General features: G+C 39.0%; 1 protein-coding gene across 2 annotated transcripts in view; it reads right to left on the reverse strand.

The window, feature by feature from the left end:
- GABBR2 (gamma-aminobutyric acid type B receptor subunit 2) overlaps positions 1-14,919 on the reverse strand; it is a 1,005,342-nt gene that overhangs the window by 535,587 nt on the left and 454,836 nt on the right. The window lies entirely within an intron of this gene.

The following is a 14,919-nucleotide window of genomic DNA, read 5'->3' on the forward strand; positions in this document are numbered from 1 at the left end:
TAGATACACGAGAGGGTTTCTGGCTGAACTCATCTTTATTGACACGGCAGGGCAGCTGCCCTCCACAAGGAGTATCTTCAGCCGCTCATCTCGTAACAGTGCTCCCTTTAGATAGGTATATCACCTAGATCAGGGATTCACTATTCCCGCAGGAATCACTGTCCTGTGCCAGGTCCCTGGACACAGCCTCCCATGGAGTTACTATATCATAACTGACAGAACTCTTCCTCAACTGGACTTGAACTAGACAGCAACTCAGGTAGAACTTTCCAGCAACTCACTTTGCAACACAGTGCTGTGCCTTATGTAAGCTTCTGAAGCTGACACACCTCTGACATCACTAACCATGGAGTCAGAGCATGTGACCAGTTCCAGCCATACACAGGGCACCCCACCAGGGTGTGAGGGAAAACCTCCATGATTACTGCTGGCATGCCCACACTTACCAGGCCTTACTGCCAGCAGGAGAGATGACTGTAGGCATTTTACATGACCGCTACATACACAATTGCAAACAATGCTCCAAAACAAAAACACGCTTGAAAGTAAACATTCTATATAAACAAAGCAAGTCGACAATAATAAATTAACAACACACAGTTAATGCCATCCGAATTACATTACAAGGAAATCTAAACAACAATCCCTGTTCAAGTTTGGTAAACAAACACAAAACCAGTGAAAAAACAACTTTATTCCTAAGCAACACGATCATAAACAATCTAAATGCACCAAATAAGCCACAATAAACAATCAAGGCAGGGTCCCAACATATACCCATGCAATCATAATCATCTAAAATGAAAGAAGTAATTCAACATTACACTGCACACACAAAATAGTAAGGAAACAGGGAAAAGACTTGTAGAAGACATGAAAAAATGCAATAAACATTTGAAATACAACCCTTTAATAAACATGTATGTATATAGCTCAAGAGGGATATATATATATACATACATGGGCATGAATAGAACATTAAAAAAATAAATCCGACTTCTGAGAAAAAAACAAAAAACAACATTACTAATTAAATAACATACATGTCTTGACTTTACTTACCATTAGATGACCAATGACCGACTTGAGGGAAATCCACTATGTCTGCAACACATCCAAAGACAGGAACCAGCAACCCATAAAATAATAAACCTTTGTAATCCAATGTGGTGTCTTGTTTCTTGCCTTTATAATCCATACCGTCTGTGGTCTTCTTTTCGGGGTCTTCTTCACCGTCTGCGGGGTCTTCGGGGTCTTCTGGCTTCTTCTTCTATGATGCAGGTCCATCTTCTTCTGAGGGGAGGTCCTATCCCCACGGCATCAAGCTGGAAAATGAGACGACATAGGCTTTTATAGGCCTATGACGTCACATTTTGCATCAAATGGTTCTCATGGTCCTGATTGGTCCGTGAAAAACATGTGATTTTGGATATGGCTAACACAAATGATGACGTCATTTAAAGGAAATGAAGCCAGCCAATCAGAATGGCTGTGCTTCATTTCCCTTTAACATGACGTCAACATGTTGAATTACTTCTTTCATTTCAGATGATTATGATTGCATGGGTATATGTTGGGACCCTGCCTTAATTGTTTAATGTGGCTTATTTGGTGCATTTAGATTGTTTATGATCGTGTTACTTAGGAATAAAGTTGTTTTTTCACGGGTTTTGTGTTTGTCTAACAATCTTGAATAGGGATTGTTGTTTAGATTTGCTTGTAATGTATTTCGGATGGCATTAATTGTGTGTTGTTAATGTATTATTGTCGGCTAGCTTTGTTTATATTGAATGTTTACTTTCAAGCGTTTATTTGTTTTGGAGTATTGTTTGCAATTATGTACATGATATAAATATTATTTGCTTCATGTACACATTGTTCAATTGTAAGTTTTATACCAATTTACTCTGTACTGCTTTGGATAGGTGCTTGATTTATTCTCTTAGGAGATGTGTTTTTATTTTCATTTGGCTTTGTTTTTAATTTGGCAGTGATGTTGTCAATTGCAGATCGGATGTTTTAAATAGCTACATGCATATCCTTTCCCATTTCTTTGTAGGTTGCTTAATCATACTTATATTTTACATACATTTGTAAAGATATATGTAAAATTATATATATATATATGTAAATATATATATATATATATATATATATATATATATATATATATATATATATATATACATACATATATCTACATATCTATATATATCTATATATATATATCTATATATATATATATATATATAGATATATATATATAGATATATATATATAGATATATATATATATATATATATAGATATATATATATATACTGTATATTTAGATATATATAGATATGTAGATATATGTATATATATATATATATATATATATATATATATATATATTTACATATATATATATATATATATATAATTTTACATATATCTTTACAAATGTATGTAAAATATAAGTATGATTAAGCAACCTACAAAGAAATGGGAAAGGATATGCATGTAGCTATTTAAAACATCCGATCTGCAATTGACAACATCACTGCCAAATTAAAATAAAAACACATCTCCTAAGAGAATAAATCAAGCACCTATCCAAAGCAGTACAGAGTAAATTGGTATAAAACTTACAATTGAACAATGTGTACATGAAGCAAATAATTCATTAATTCATTCCCTAAAGAAGTCGTCATTTGATGACGAAACGCGTAGGGCGTGGCTAGAGTCCGGCCGCCATTTGCCCACAAACACTGATGCAGGTTGACTGAGAACTTTTGGCTCCCGTGTGCTGCTCTCCCGGCTTGCAACCTTATGCATTTGTACATCTGAGGTGTCTGTTTCCCAGAGGGACCAATGTGATGGAGCACTGAAGGTGAAAGACCCCTCTTCCGGTTCCGGTTCACGAAGCTGATCCACGTGACGACGCCACTGATTGCGGACGGACGCTGGTGATTGAGCTGCAAGTCACATGAGAGCCTATCTCATACATGCTTATATTTGCTGTATCCTTGTGAGTGGCCATTTGTTAGATTTTATGTTCATCCAATACATTTTTATTGTGGTAATGCACTAGGTGTGCGCCTGTTTCTTTCTTGTTCTTTTTTCATGAAGCAAATAATATTTATATCATGTACATAATTGCAAACAATACTCCAAAACAAATAAACGCTTGAAAGTAAACATTCAATATAAACAAAGCTAGCCGACAATAATACATTAACAACACACAATTAATGCCATCCGAAATACATTACAAGCAAATCTAAACAACAATCCCTATTCAAGATTGGTAGACAAACACAAAACCCGTGAAAAAACAACTTTATTCCTAAGTAACACGATCATAAACAATCTAAATGCACCAAATAAGCCACATTAAACAATTAAGGCAGGGTCCCAACATATACCCATGCAATCATAATCATCTGAAATGAAAGAAGTAATTCAACATTACACTGCACACACAAAATAGTAAGCAACCAGGGAAAAGACTTGTAGAAGACATGAAAAATTGCAATAAACATTTGAAATACAACCCTTTAATAAACATGTATGTATATTGCTCAAGAGGGATATATATATATACATACATGGGCATGAATAGAACATTAAAAAAATAAATCCGACTTCTGAGAAAAAAACAAAAAACAACATTACTATAACATATATATATATATATATATATATATATATATATATATATATATATATATATATATATATATATATATATATATATATATATATATATATATATATATATATATATATATATTGTGGTTAGCAGGGATGGGTGCAGTGTGTGATCGCCCCCACAGTGGTTGTTTATGGGTTGCGGGTGGGTCGCTTGCGGGCTTAACCCCTTGACCGTTGCTGTATTAACCACTATGGTAATGAAGGGGTTAAGTTGACCTGCAACACCCCCGGAAACCATAAACACCACCCCAAATTCCTACTACCCCCTTATTCCACTGCCGCTACACACAGGAAGCATGGTAATGGATGGTTAACCCCTTCATTGCCTTAGCGGTTGGCCGCTAAGGCAATGAATTGGGCTGTTAATGCATTATTCCTGCTTCGGATGCATGGGGGGGGGGGCTTCGGTGCTGATATTCCTGGGTATCAGCTCTGTAGCCCCACTGCATCAATCCGAGGCAGGAAAAGGGCCAGATTTTTTTCCTATGTGCCCTATCGCCACTCAGCTCCAGTTTTTTGCCAACTTTTGTTGACGGAGCGATTTGGAGAAAATCTCTCCATTTTATAGCCCCGATCAGCGCCGAGACGCTGATCGGAGCTACTAGAATACGGCGGGTTTTAAAACTGGCGAGATATTGCTTCTCGCCACCCGCGCGGCGAGTTTTAATTTCCAGAAACAAAAACTGCCGGATTTTCCACATCTCGCCAGTTTTTCGCCATTTACTGAATTGCTGTAGGCATATTTGGCAAAAAACAGGCGAGATAGGGCTTCTCGCAGCTCTCTGCAATTGTCTAGTGTGTCTTATTTGCTAATTTGAGAGCTTTTTACTACTGTGTTTTGTTTTAACATAACTGCACTATGGTAGTTTTATATATTTTTTTCTAGGTAATTTCGCTCCCCTGGTTTTTCCTTTTATGCTTCTGTTTGGACCTTGAAACAGTCCTCCAAGGGTTTGAGTGTTTTATTTACCACCTTTTTGCACGGCACGTTATTTTGATTTATTTGTCACTATATGTTCACTTGCACTGTGTAAAGGTTGATATAGTGTTAGAGCGCCATCTAGTGTTTTGTATAGCTGTTTCCTAGTGTGCCTAGCAAAAGCCTGTCCCATTGATAGGTATCTCAGCAGCGCCTCCAAAAATGTAACGGTTTTCTTAGCCCACCCAATCTCACATTGGCCCCTGTGGTCTACTGACCCCATTACATGTCTGTATGTCGTGTGGTGCACCTGCTGGCTTACAGGACTCCTGAGTCTCCCGCTTGGTTGATATGGGGATATCAGCATGACAGGCATCTGAGGTAGTGTGATCTGAGTCTTACTCACATACTATGCAGCGCGTCCACCCCATCAGGATCTCTGCAGCTGCAGGGAGAAGTGTCTGACAGCCTTGAACTTGAAACCCAGACTGTTCACTCAGTCATAACTCAACCCACTAACTTTAGGCAGTGCTGTGTCTTATATAGACTCAGAAAACAGCCCCACCTCTTGTGTCACTAACAGCTACCACTCCCCTTGTGTACATATGACACCTCAGCAGGGTATGTGGGCAAACCTCCATGATTGTTGCTGGCAACCCTGCATACTTACCAGGTTTACTGCCAGCATGAGAAGGAGCTGTATACCATTTTTTATACATGGCTACATATATTTTATACTATCACTGATGTGCCCCTATTAAGTCACTGGAAATGAGATTTAAGGGCCACTCTTTAACCATTGGTTTGCACAAGTACCCGACTAACCCTCTTCTTTGACCTAGATCCAGCTTCACTCAAATACCACACTCTGGGAACGCCTCCGCTGCTGTGGGTGCGTGGTGTCCTTCCATCCCACCTCAGTACCGGGGTCTTGTCAGTTTGCGGGCAGCACGAGCGTTACACATATTGAGTGAAGATATTGGGAGTGTCAGGGCAGCCAAAGCAAGGCTCTGGGAGACTGATTCCTCTAGCAGCCAGGGGAATAGTTCCTCCAGCACAGAGGGTACTCAGGATACTCAGAGACCAAGAAAGATTGTGGTGGTAGGGGACTCCATTATTAGGAAGGTAGATAGGGCAATCTGTTGCCATGACGGCATGAACCAAACAGTTTGTTGCATACCGGGTGCTTGGGTTCGGCACATTGCTGATTGGGTAAACAGATTGTTGAGAAGGTTTGGGACTGACCCAGCGGTCTTGGTACACATTGGCTCCAATGACAAAGTTAGAGAAAGATGGAGGGTTCTAAAGAATGATTTCATGGATCTAGGCCAAAAGCTTAAGGCAAGGACCTCCAAGGTACAGTAGAGGCAACGTTTATTCTAACATTTGCCGTAAACTAGCCGGGTTACATTCTGGGTATGTGCTGGGCTAGTTTGAGGCACGTTTAAGGCATTTCTGCATTGACTAACGACCCATAGGATTAACACAGAAGGGATCCCTGGCATTCCAATTCAGTTTGAATGGGACTGCCAGGGACCCCCGCTGTTAATCTGATAGGCCATTAATCAATGCAGAAATGCTGGGGCTAGTTTAAGGAAAGTTTAAGGCATGTATTCAGAATGTACCTGGGTGTTTCCTGGGTTTTTTGGGGAATTGCCACTGGTTTTTGTTCGAATAAGAGTTGCCTCTACTGTAGTATTTTTTAAAATACTACCAGTACCATGCGCTACCCTAAGGAGACAGTCAGAGATTAGGGAGGTTAATGCATGACTAAGAAAGTGGTGTAGGAAGGAAAGTTTGTTTTTTTAGAAAGGTGCAATTTTTATGGTAGGGACGGATTGCACCTCAATGAAGAGGGATCTTCAGTGCTAGGGAGGAGAATGTTAAAAAGGTTGGAGGAGATTTTAAACTAGGATGCAGGGGGGAGGGCCAGGAACAGATAACGAACTAAATAGATGGGAATGGGGTAAAAGCTAGAGGTCATGGAGGTAGAATTGGGCAAATGCGAGTTTGGCAAGCAGGGAGAAACCCATATTAAATACAGATAATACTAGAATATTTCTAAAGACTAAACCCAATTGGCATAGAAAGGCAGGAGCAGATAAGATAATAGTACAGACTGAAACAAAAAAACTTAAATGCATGCTTTCTAATGCAAGAAGCCTGACAAATAAAATGGGTGAGCTTGAATTAATAGGTAGATGGGAGCAGTATGATATCATAGGAATTACTAAAACATGGTGGAATTAAACTCATGACTGGGCAGTTAAATTAGAGGGTTATTTCTTTTTCGGAAGGATCGAAGAAATAGAAGAGGAGGTGGAGTATTTTTATATGTTAAACCAGATCTAAAACCTATTATATGGGTGAAGACATCAAAGGTAAGAAACACATGGATTGTATTCTATTTAATTGTGGAATTTTTTTTTGCTTGCCCATTGACTGTCAATGTGTTTATCTATGCACCTTTCTGAGTATAGATACGCACAGTGACACACAATGCATTTTTAGGCAAATTATTGTTTTTATTTATTTGTTATGTATTGTATTTTTGGTGGCTGTTTATTTTAGGTTGCCCATTGACTGCCATAGTGGCAAACCATGCCCATATTATATGGGCATGGTGTACCACTGTGCCAATCAATTGGTTTATTGGCATTTTTTTTATTGACACTTAGAGTAATGTGTTTTATTTTGTTGCTGATTTTTTTTTGCTTCCCATTCATTGTCATAGTGGAAAACCATGGGCATATTATAGGCATGGTTTACTACTGTAGCAATCAACGGGTAGTGGGGGTGAGGGGTTGAGGTAGTTGCCCTGGGGAGGGTGGTTAGGCATCCCAGGTAGGTAGTGGGGGATGGGGCTTAACCCCTTAATTACTATAGCTGTTATAAACCGCTAAGGTGATTAAGGGATTAGTGGCCAGTAGTTTGTTTTTTTATTGTAATGTTGCTGCCCACAGAGGATGGGCAGGACGCAGAGGAAGACAGAATGGCTTTCATCATGACACGGGTAAGTAGAACTTTTATTTACTATATGCTGGCTGGGTAATGTTTTATTTTTAATGGACAAATGCGGTATTATCCAGATCTGAATAATAGTAATTTTATCCACTACCGTACTGTATGTGCTGGGGGGTGGGGTGTTGTTTGCTCAGGGGTGTTTAGATATTGCGGGAGGGTAGTCCAATGGGTTAAGCCATTTAATAATAAAAAAATAATTGTCCAAAATACTCAGAGAGCCGCAACACATGCATGGATAATACACCCCAAACAAACACATACATATACTGTGCACACACAAATAGATATTTACTGTATACACAGTAACATACAACAAATTACTTTAATCTGAACTATGGAAAATAAAAAATATGTGGGAGTATAAAATGCATCTCACAATAATAAGTTTTTCGGTGCAAAACAGTTTGTCATTTTTAAATAAACAATACATACATACACTACCCCCCCAAATACACACACACTACCCCCCCAAATACACAAACACTATCGCCCCCTAAAAATACACACACAATACCCCCATATACACGCACACAAAATACACACACACTACTGCCCTCCCCATATATATACACACACACACACACACACACACACACACACACACACACAAACCACTACCCCCTAAATACACAATACTATCCCCCAAAATACACACACAAATACTACCCTCCTCAAATACACACACAAACACAGACACACACATAAATAAATACACACTTAAATTGGGCCTGCCTCTCTCCTCACGGTCATGGATTGCCGCTGCCTCTCTTCCTGACTGTGCTGCCAGTACTTGCGGGGGGCCTGGCCGACGCTGGTCGGGCCTTTTGTTGCCGCCCGGCATCTCCCCAGCTGCTGGAATGCCTCCTGCACTGTCCCACGCTGAGCCACTCTGTGACGTCAGCACACGCCGGAAGTTGCGGTGCACACGTCCGGTGCGCGCCAGCATCAGAGAGGCCCGGCATGGCACAGCTCCACGCGCTGACGGAGGTCTGTGCACATGCGAACCCTAGGTCCTAAGCGAAGGACATCAACGGGAGGCTCAACTAAGCTGCAAACAAGCTGAGGAAGCCAGTGCAGCACACAGACAGGAGTCGGTTCCTAAAACAGCTGAGACAGATACCACGTAGAGACCTCACAGTAGAGGGATAGACATGGGAAGGCTGACCTAACCGGATAGAGCTGATGCTGGCAAGCAATGCACAAATGCCAATGTGTTATAGCCGTTTGTGAGTGTATCTTATCTTTTAATTTCCATTGTTAATAAATTTTATTATGCCATGTCCCTTTCTCCTCTACTTTATTGAAGACATCGTTGTGGACAGTGTGAAGGAGTCTTTTCCAAGTGTGAAATAGTCACATGCAAGTGTATGTTTTTAACTGTATATACATATATGGTATACTCTTTATACACACATTATACCACTGTCTTTTGTCTGTGATTTTTTGTCCTTATCTCCCTATCCACACATCAGGGACGATGACTTGAATCAACGCCCTGGAGGACTTTTTTCTTCTCTGCTAACGTTTTCTGGAGGAATTAGAATCACCTCCTTGGACTCTGGCTGCGGGACCTTAAGTACAATATTTATTCATTCCCAATTTGTGTACACCCTCACTATACTCTCTATCTTGTACTGGTGTATATTGTTAGGGGGTCTTTTGGTTGGTGCTACTTCCATCTCTTCCATTGAACTTGATGGACATAGTCTTTTTTCAACCTCATCTACTATGTAACTATGTAATACAGAAACAGCCAATCTGTGAGTTGATGCTTAGAAATCACAATATCGTGTTTATTTCTTAAAACATTTATTTTTTTGGGCCCCCTCCTTATTTTTTTTACATGGATAGAAAGCAAGGGGTCTCCATCATCCATCGTTGCTTCCTATTAGCCCACATGACACATGAAATTTCAGTAACTAGGAAGTACCTGCTGTATCTTTCCCAATATGTATCTCGGGAAATGGTGGGTGCCCGCAGCTGAAATTTACATGGCTCAGTTCTGGGGACATCTTGCTTCCCATCCAGAGGGGGAACTGCTCTTTTAAATCCAGGATCAGTTCAAATGTTTACACAAAACAACAAACAAACTTCCCAGATAATAAAGGAGTTCTGTATTATCTTGCCAATGTTGATTTTAAAATTGACACAAATGGGACATTTCCTGCTTTTTATTTACTGTAAGTATTAAAAATCTAAGTCTATGGCAACAAATGAAGATTACATAGTTTGAGCACAAATCACTTGCAAAGTCAATGTCTATCACATTAATTATCATATACCTGCAAGTGTGTTCAGAATAGCTGGGCATTGGTACTGGACTTTGATATTAATGTTTCTATAAGGTTGCTTATGCTTACATATCCATTTGGTTAAAAGACATGCATCAAATAAAAGAGCCTTGGTTCTCTTCTTTAATGCAAGTCGAACAAATAATAAAGGTTTGTTCTGTGATTTTTTAAGAGCTTGTTTTATGATATCCTACATGTTGTAAGCAAATTCAACAGTAACACACATGCTCTGGAAAAACAAGGACAGCTATAGTGGGAAGAGATTTATAAGCTGAGCCGGTAAACCATGACCAACAGCTGATTAAAATGATAATTGACACATAACTTCTTTTTTGTTACATCACATATCTCATCATTTATATGGGAACTGAAACGTGTATGCCATATTATTTAGCTTAAATTGATAAAATATGGTAATCACATTGGTTACTTTAAATATAACATCAGGTAAAAGTTTAATGATCTATCAATAATTGAATTAGTGACTTCTTCTAGATCATTGTAAAATTACTATAGCATTACTTTAATGTGTAAATATTAACTATATGTATCAAACATACAGTCAAATAATAAATATCCTTTAATGTATGTTTTAAAGGGTTACATTGTAAATGCACTAGAACAATTAACATATTTTATTATAGAAACTTAATGTGGATTGGCTTCAAAACAATTGAAATCAATCAATTATGAGTCAATTTGCATGTCAAAATAATTCAATGCCTTATAAGTGGTAAGGAAAATCTTTTCTGAAAACCAACATTGTTTATTTTCCTTTAATTATTTTGAGTTTACATGCTTTTGCATTTTTTTGCCTGAAATCATGATCATACTGAGCTACTTGTTAAACACCTTCAAGTTTTGTTTTGCAGTCTACAAATGGAAAAAGAAAGGAACAGCATAACTAAGAATTTATAGCTGTAGGGTGCATGTAGATCCAATTATTTTCCTGAATTTTAGTGTTTTGGAATTAATAATAAATAAAATAACTTTATTTATATAGCAGTTTTTTTTCCAATGGGGCTCAAAGCACTGCGCAGTTACAAAAAGGGAAAAAGAAGAAAACATTTAAGGTTATAAAAGAGACCAAATACAAGGAAAGATACAATACAGGATGGGACATTATTGTAGCTATTAAATGCCAGACAGGTTGTGTTCATTAATTAAATGTCTGGGTAAACAGGTAGGTCTTGAGCCTGTTTTTATAGATTTCCAGAGAGAGAGCCTCTTGGACTGTATGAAGCAGAATGGTCCAGAGAGTGGGAGCAATGTGGCTGAAAGCTCGAGCCCCAAAGGAAGTCAAGGAGATTCTGGGAACTGTTAGAAGTCCTTCATCTGCAGATAGAAGTGGGTGAATGGGTGTGTAGGGAACTAGAAGCTCTTTCAGCTAGCTGAGACTCTGGCCATGTAGTGCTTTGAATGTCAACAAGCAAACCACGAGATACTGTAGTGCCGACGAGTATTCTAAAACAAATCTGGGGCAATCACCAACAAGACCCACGTACATGCTGTGTACATGCTGGGTACATGCTGCAACATTTTAGTGACATTTCTGCAGACAGACTAATGGCCCATCAGATTAACAGTGGGGGTCCCTGGCAATGGGACTGCCAGGGACCCCTGCTGTGTTAATCCGATGGGCCATAAATCTCTGCAGAAATGTCACTGAAATATTGCAGCATGTACCCAGCATGTACCTGGATCTTGTTGATGATAGCTCCAGATTTTCCAAGGCAAGTTTAAGGCAAGTTTTAGAATACTCGTCGGCGCATCTGTACATTTGCCATTTTACAGGCACCCAGTGTAGAGAACAGGTACCATGTGGCAAGCACCAGTCTGGTTAGTTAATGACCTGGCCGCAGAGCTCTGCACCAGCTGCAGGCAGTGCAGCTCTTTTTCCAGAAGACTCAGGTAGAAGGCATTGCAGTAGGAGTGAGGACACAAAGGCCAGGACAAGCGTAGTAAGATCCTCTGGGGGGATCAAGTGCTTAATCCTGGCTATGCTCAATTAAAATCCCCTTAATCTAGTGCCTAAACCACAACTCCATTACTTCTACTGTAACTTTCATTTATTGTAATCAGAAAAGAGTAATGTCATCAGGGTATTAAGAATCGCTGCAAAAAAAGTAGTAATATAATGTGTGGTGATTTTATATGAAATGGTGTTGGCAATGAAGGGGATATTATAGAAAACACACTTGAGAGTACTTGAAAAGTTTACTCTTAAATCAAAATTGAACAGTATTCGCCCATGTGGCAAGCTGCTTGTGCTGTAGAGTATTTCAATTTTGCAGGCAAAACATAATTACTTAAATTGCTGCTTGATACTTCAGCAAAGCAAAGTTATATTGTTTATTTAATTGATTTCATCCATCATTTCCTTATATGGTGCCCGGTGCTCATCTGAGTGTTATCGCTATCTAAAATCAGGATTCTCTAAGCGTCAATGTGTGTGTATATATATATATATATAAAATATATTATATATCTATCTCTTTATTACAATGGGAAAATAATTAAATATTTATTGCTATTTTTGGTATCCCTGAATTTCTGCTGATTCTATAACAAGAAAAGGAAAGGTCATGCTATATACAGGATTTTACAAGATAAGCAGGAGAGGCCCCGCAGTTACTATGTGCCTTTAAAAGATCAGCACGTTTAGATAAATTCAAGGTCCAGTGATTATGCAAGAGTTACCCATACTGATCTGAATATATTAGTTAATGGAACAGATGAATAATGAAGGTCAATTTATTGGTCAACAGCAACATCTACAGGAGTTTGTCCGTCTGTTGACACTGCAAGAAATATTGCTGATATCACATAAACAGTGACCTGATTGGCTGGGACTGTTTTTGGGGTGTGAGTGTGGTGTTTCAGGGAAAATATATTTCCTATAGCTTTCAGTCCATTGAGTAGGTACACATGCATGTAAGGGGGCTGGTGTGTGCGCACCAATAATAATTACGGAAATTCCATAGGTTTCCATGATAACCTTCTTGAGTTAAATCTAGTATTTTCTTAAATATCCAATAGGGTTTATATTAACCAATTCCATGTCTTTTGAAACTAAATTATGTATGTATTAGACAAACAATGAGTACTTATGAGTCAGGTTATGTGCAAAACTAAGTGAAACCCTGGTTTTATCAGCTAAATTAAAGGGGATAATTACAATCAGGCATTTAAATAAGTAGCTCTTCAAGGGTGAGTTTGGGAGGCCCCACCCTATATAAGGTTCAGAAACATTTGATCTTTACCATATAGGTGTGTGAAACACGTCATGCCACAATCAAAAGAAATCTGTGAGGACCTCAGAAAAGCAGTTATTTATGCTCCTCAGTCTTGAAAGGGTTATTAAACAATTTATAAGGATTTGAGGCTCCACCAATCCACTTTAAGACAGTCTACAAATGGAGAACATTCAAGACCACAGTGACTCTACCCAGGAGCGGTCGTCCTACAAAAATCTCTCCAAGAAAAAAACAGCAAATCATCCAGGAAGTCACAAAGAACCCCAGAGTAACATCCAAGGATCTGCAGGCTACTCTCACCTTGGCTAATGTGAGTGTTCATGACTCAATTATCAGAACAAGACTGATCAAGAATGGTGTTCATGGAAGGATAGCCAGGAGGAAAACACTTCTCTACAAAGAACATGGCTGCCCATCTGAAGTTTGCTAAACAGCACGTAGATGATCCACAAGACTTCTGGAAAAATGTTCTCTGAACAGACAAGTCAGAGGCAAACATGTTGGGCCTCAAAGAGAAACGTTATGTTTGGCGAAAACCTAACACTGCGTTCGAAAAGATGAAACTCATTCCAACTACCAAGCATGGTGGTGGGAGTGTGATGGTTCAAGGCTCAGGACCTGGACGGCTTGTCATCATTAACACAACCATGAATCATAATCTAATAGTAGAAAAAGAGGAAAGCAGCGCACTGCCAGGGAGTCAGGTAGTAAAAAAATAATATTATATTTATTCAGCACAAATACAAAACATCACCCAAGGAGGTGGAAAAAATCCTCCTACGCGTTTCAGACACGAGTGTCCTTTATCTAGGAGTACTCCTTGATAATGGACACTCATGTCTGAAACGCATAGGAGGATTTTTTCCACCTCCTTGGGTGATGTTTTGTATTTGTGCTGAATAAATATAATATTATTTTTATACCACCTGACTCCCTGGCAGTGCGCTGCTTTCCTCTTTTTCTACTATTGGACTTCTGCACTAGCAGCTTGGCACGCCATTACGGACTCTTCAAGACTTAAGGAGTGGGTAAGATCTTTCCAAGTTATTCCTAAATGTGATTATTATTTATGGATGAGTACCAGTACCTATTAAATTTCCTCCAATGAGGTTACATCAAGGTGAAATCCAGCATTATTGATTGTTTCCTTCAGGAGAAGTGATTTTGCATTATGACTGGTCACTCACAGATCACACATCACTATATACCCACTCTGTATTACAGTCTGTTGTAGGAGTCCTACATTTGAATTATGGATGTTATTGCGTGAAAATGTCACCATCTTTGGAGCACCCACTTTCTACACACCATGTATCATAATCTGTCTTTGAGCTGGAGCTGAAGTAAAAGTGGGTCATGCAGCAAGCGAATAATCCTAAACATACAAGCAGATCTTCAAGAGAATGTCTCCAGAAGAAGAAATTCCACGTTTTAGAATGGCCTACTAAAACTCTGGACCTAAACCCCATTGAAATGCTGTGGCAGGACCTGAAGCGAGCTGTCCATGCAAGAAAGCCCTCAAATGTAACTGAGTTTAAGCAGTTCTGTATGGAGGAATGTGCCAAAATGCCTCAAAACCGATGTGAGAGGCTGACCAGCAGTTATAGGAAATGCTTAGTTGAAGTCATTGCTCTCAAGGGGGTGCCACCAGGTACTGAATCTAAAGGCTCACATACTGTACTTTTTCACACATGGATATTGAATGTTGAATCATTTGTGGATAAATAAAT

The sequence above is a fragment of the Ascaphus truei genome, chromosome 2, assembly GCF_040206685.1.
Source record: "Ascaphus truei isolate aAscTru1 chromosome 2, aAscTru1.hap1, whole genome shotgun sequence".
In the NCBI taxonomy this organism is placed as follows: domain Eukaryota; kingdom Metazoa; phylum Chordata; class Amphibia; order Anura; family Ascaphidae; genus Ascaphus; species Ascaphus truei.